The sequence below is a fragment of the Gekko japonicus genome, unplaced genomic scaffold (assembly GCF_001447785.1).
Source record: "Gekko japonicus isolate JY-2015 unplaced genomic scaffold, Gekko_japonicus_V1.1 scaffold2215, whole genome shotgun sequence".
NCBI lineage: Eukaryota > Metazoa > Chordata > Lepidosauria > Squamata > Gekkonidae > Gekko > Gekko japonicus.
Window position 1 is genome coordinate 25881 of NW_015173204.1, and position 5730 is coordinate 31610.

Here is a 5730-nt window from a genome sequence, read left to right on the forward strand (position 1 = left end):
GGTCTCCAGGGGAACTAAGCTTGGTTGTCTGATGGGAGATCTCCAGGTGTCACGTGGAGGCTGGCACCCCATCTATGAACAAAAGTGCCTTGTGCCAGTGGAAAATTTAGCCTGGATCCAGCCCATCATCTTTGCTTGTTCAGTACCTTTTTCCCTGGGCACAAAGGGATAGAAATGGTCCACCCCCCTCCAGTTAATTTTATACAGTGTTGTGGAGCAATAGAAATGGTGGACAACCCCTTCAAACTCTTGAGGCCTTGTAGATGCCTGTGAGCATCCCCTTCCACATCTGGACTGACCAAAGGGTGGGTGGGGGATACACACCCAGGAGGCCATCGGGAGGTAACTGTTATGTCTTGACAGACATAATGGTAAAAGCATAATCGAGCATCGCTCATTATGTGGATTGTAAAACATGAAATACTGACCAATGGTGTGCCTTCTGGAGGGAATGGTTTTGATTGGACGTTATGTATTGATTATGATTGGTTGCAATGAACATAAGATGATTGGATACTGTAAGTATTGTGGGTGTGGCTGTCTCAGCCAGAATTGTATATAAGTTGCCGTTTTGCCTATTGAAATTGTCTAGTTGGTCTAGTCCTTACAAGGCTAAGCCTTTATGCTGTTCTCACTGAAATAAAGCTGAAATCACTTGTTGAACTGTTCCTCTGAGTTAAGTGTCACACTTAACAGTAACCGAGTCTAGAATATTTTGTAACTTTAGATATGGCCTAGAGATGGAGAATTCTGTGCACAGTGGGCATTGTTGTCGTTTTTCTTCCAGATCCATTAAGAATGCCGAATGATTTTAAGTGGAGCTCTAAGAATCATTTTAGTGTCCCTTGAGTGAAAAAAAAACAAACCCAAACAAAACTGGTAGCGTGAGGGGTAGGGTTACCAACCTCCAGGTGGTGCCTGGAGACCCCCCCAGGGATTACAACTGCTCTCCGGGCAACAGAGATCAGTTCGCCTGGGGAAAATGGCCCCATTGGAGAGTGGACTCTGTGGCGTCCTACCCCATTGAAGTCACTCCTCTCCCCCCCTCCCCGCCATTACCAGGCTCTACCCCCAAAATCTCCAAGTATTTCCCATCCTGGAGATGGCAACCCTGGGGTGGGGGGGGAGGGGCATGTCAATAAAAATGCCACAGAACGTGAATTCAGCTTGTGGGGCATTAGCTGACCATCCCTGTCTTACGGGATTAATAAAGAAAGGATTCAAGATATTCTTGGAGACTTCAAACATGTTGGGGACGATTGTGCAGAATTTTGTGGATGAGTCACAGACCTCTGAGGAGGGAAGCAAAACAAAGGGAACTGTGAAATGATGGACTATTTATTCTTTTGACAGCTCTGGGGGAAAAAAAGGGTTTACTTTCTTATTGAATAAACAACCGATTCCCCAGGAACCTGCAAACTCTGAAGACTGTAATATAAAGAATAGAGGTACTTTCTTTTGCTCTGACGAAAGGCTTCGGTTATGTAAGGGGTAAGAATAATGAGTTGTATCTACGGCAATCTGTAATAAAATAGAATATACTTTAATCTCGACGAATACCTTTTAAAATACTTCAAGCTTTTGAAGTCCACCAAGTGAGAAGTGAGGGGAAAAAACACACATTCTTCCTACGTGGTGATGTGTTTTTTTTTTGTACTGCACGGCGCACATTGCCAGATTTCCTTGTCACCGTGCAATTAGGCCCTAACCATTCATTATTTATCTAAACTGTTAATTGTTCTAGCAAAGGAACAAGGAAGAAAGTACTTCTGTCGCTTGTCTTCCAAATCAGAATGCTGGCATGATAGTCTTCTTTCCACGACAGTCTTCTTTCTCTATACTTAGGCTTCCGCTTTAGGGAGGCCAGCGTCCAGGTGGGACCTAGGGATCTCCCAGAATTACAGCTCTTCTCCTGAAAAGTATGCAGACAGAGAGTGATTTCAGCTAAGCATACCTTTATTTAGTTCAGAACAAAGACAACTGACCGGCTCGCAGGCCGGGTTATATGCATTCAGAAAACCCGCCACCAAGCTCACCTAAACACACACCCCACTCCCGATAGGCTATTTACAGTAACCGAGAGACCCATTGGCCTCCCGGCTGGGGACCTAGCCCTTTTGATTGGGCCGGCTAGGATCCTACGGACCCATTGTCTTTCGACTCAAAGCTACAGAGGAATTGCGCCTGGCCAGCCGGGCAAGTCCGGGCATGTCAGGCTGAATACATTACATCTCCAGACTACAGAGATCAGTTCCTTGGATAAAATGGATGCTTTGGAGGGTGGTCTCTATGGCACTGTACCCCACTGAGGTCTCCCCAGGTTTCATCTCCAAATCTCTAGGAGTTTCCCAACCTGGAGTTGGAAATGCTACTCCCCCACCCACAATCCTCTGCCGGTAGCCAGGGGGGACCTGGCAACCACATCTCTGCTTGGAATAGCGTTCCCAGCCTCCAGGTGGGGCCTGGGGATCTCTGGCTTTTGCATCTGATCTGCAGCTTCCCTGGAAAAAAAATGGCTGCTTTGAAGGGTGGAGTCTATGGTACTGTGCCATGCTGAGGCCCCTCCCCTCCCCAAACCCCACCCTCTCCTGGATCCACCCCCAAAGTCTCCAGGTATTTTCCAACCCAGACCGGGCAACCCTAGCTTGGAAGCATTTGGCGACTGCGACACGGAAAATTGAAATGATGAATAATTTCGGCAGACACACAGTCCGTTTTTAAAAAGAGAGGAGAATAGGGAAGGATAAAGACAGACAAAAGGAGTTTTAGTTTCCCCCCAAGGAATTAATTTAGGGTTGCTGATGAAATATTTTTCTATCTTCTTAAAACAGGACAAGCACATTGTACAGGGCAGGCCCTCAGTTTGGGAGGCCCGGGCATGGCCTCCTCCTCCTCTACTAGGACCAGAGAAAAATAGAGGGATGCTGCGTCTCTCCCCACAAACATCTCTCAGATCAAGGAAAGGGGGGGGGGATTGCCTCTGAAATCCTGCAGCCTTGCTTGAGAGAGAGAGAGAAGGAGGCTAAAGAAAATGGTCATAAGGGAGAGGGAACTGAGACAAAAGGAGGCCAGTAAGAGGTGTGGGCTGACTTTCAATCATGCGTTGAATGACTCAGACAATTATTTCGCTGCAGGCTAGTATATACCCTGCTCCCATGGTTTTTATGGTTGCTACACTTATTTTCTCTCACTTTCATAAGGTATCCGATTGAGGATGTATGAAGTGTTTTTGGTAACAGGTGACCTTTGTTTCCTGAGCAGGCGTCGAAGGTTTTACACTTATCAATACGAGGTGATTAACTTGGTGTTTATTAAAACACTGGCACATTTTAAATGACATTTCTAAATGTAAAGACCCTCCTCTTTTGGGTTTTCGAAGAACAGCAAGTATAAGGGACAAAAGTATTAGGGTGGATTTACCTTTAAACACAGATATTAGTGACAGTACTTTGTGAAGGGGTCATTTTAAGTGTAAAAAATGTGTGGCATGTCCATATATGTGGGAAACACAATCATTGCATTTCCCAGAAATAGGGTTGAAAAAGGACCTGGTACACTTTTCAACCTGCTCTACGAAAGGGGTGGTCTATCTCCTCCAATGTGACTGCGGACTTAAGTATGTGGGGATGTCCACATGAGCATTAAAGACATGTGTACTTGAGCACAGGTCTCGCCTTAAGTATAGATGCTTGGATGCCCCCTTTGTACCACATTCTATAGAACAGAACCATAGGTTTGAAGGTTTTAAATGTGTTACGCTAGAGGTAGTCCGCCCCAAACCATATCAGATCATTGACACACACAAGCTGTTATTACAGAGAGAGGCGTACTGGATTCATAGGCTTAACACCTGTTTATCAGCTGGTTTGAACACTGCATTAGATTTGACATGCTTCTTGTAAGGACTTAGAGAGTATCGGGTGATTCTTGTGTTTTAATGGATTACAAGAGTAGTTTAGGTGATATTTTCTGATCGTGGATTGACCATGCGAGGAATCAATTGTATGGAACTATAGGATCTAAGTATGGAATTAAATGTGATGTAGCAATATAATTGTAAGTTTCCTTTGGTGATTATATAATTAAAATTGTAATAAATTGAATTGAATTGAATAATTAATTGGAGTGTTGATAGGAGAGATATTAATGGGAGCTTAGACCTTTAAGAGGGAAGTTTAAAAGTACATAGGAAGGCATTCTTGTTAAGGTAGTTCAGCCCGTTGCATTATACTTTGAAGAGTGTGGAGAAGGAGTATTTCCCTTCTGTGGTAAGATTAAAAATAAGATTGAAAATAAGACATCATTACAGTAATTGTTATAAATGATTTATTGTAAAATATGTATTGATGAAATTGTAAAAATATTTATTATAGAAGACCATTGAATCCTTATGGAATGTCTATGAATTGATGAAGACAGCTTAGCGTATGTGTAAATGGGCGGTAGCATTTTGGAATTAGAGGCTTGGTTTATTCCTTGATGAAATAATGACTGTGGAATGTAATTAATAGGTTTATTGATGTAAGAAGAAGTTCTCATGAAACGAAACGGAAAGTACTCCGGAGAATTTCGTCCATCACCTGTAACAACATGAAATAATTGTAGGGCTGCCAAGTGGGGCAGGGTAACCCCCGCTTTGGAGGCCCGATTTCCGCCGCAGCGGAATCGGGCCCCGGGGGGAACTTTGCCCCCCGAAGCTGCGTCACCGGAGGTGAAGCAGCCACGTTGCTCACGTTGGGGGCGTGGCCCAGATCGTCGGGGGGGAACCCTAAATAATTGTATCATTGTTAAGTTTGAGATAAAGATTGTATTTTTGTATGCTTATAAGATTGAAGAATATTTAAGAATATATGTATGCACACTTGCAGTATTTTGTCATTTTCTATACTGCAACCCCTGAGCTGTTATCTATAGGTTCCTGATCAGGGCAGGGATCGCCTCCCTTTGCAGGCTGTGGCCCACCGCCAGTCAGCTGGCCAATGGGGGAAACCCCACCCCCAAACAGACAAGCCCGTGCAATGTCAGCAACCTGCTGACATCACTTCTGGAAGGGACGTCATCACAACAGCAATGTGGGGGCGATGCTCTACTTTTTGGGCAAAACTGTATGTTTTGTAGCTGTTTTACCATAGAGTTTTGCCCCAAACTTAGAGTGTCACCCTGCACTTCTGGAAGTGATATCAGCACATCACCGACCCCCCCCCCGCCCCAGTACGTTCCCCCCCCCACTCCCTCTGCTGGCAGGAGAAAGGCACCTGGCAACCCTAGGGGTCTGGGATCCCCAGTCCTTTTAGCTTCTAGGGAGAATTCCAACTTGATTTGATCTAGAACCCGCTTGTTTGTAAAGCTCTCCTTCCACACCTTCAAAGGAATCTGCTTTCTTCCCGTCACCTTTCTTCATTATCCAACTTTCACACCCAATTATGGCATGAATTAACTTGATCTTTGTCATCAGTATATCTTTACACTTAAGGATCTTTTTCTAGCTCCTTCGTGGTTTCCCTTCCCAGTCCCCATCTCCTCCCAATTTCTTGGGTGCAGTCCAGGGCCGGATTAAGGCCAGTGGAAGCACAGCCCAACCATGGTGCCCCTCGGCACTAAAGCTTGCCAGTTTGGTGGAGTGGTTGATTCCCCATTCCTCCACATGCAGCTGCTGGTTTGACCTTGAGTTAGTCTTAAGTTCTTTCAGAGTTGTTCTTTCAAGGGCAGTTCTCAGGAGAGCTCTCTCAG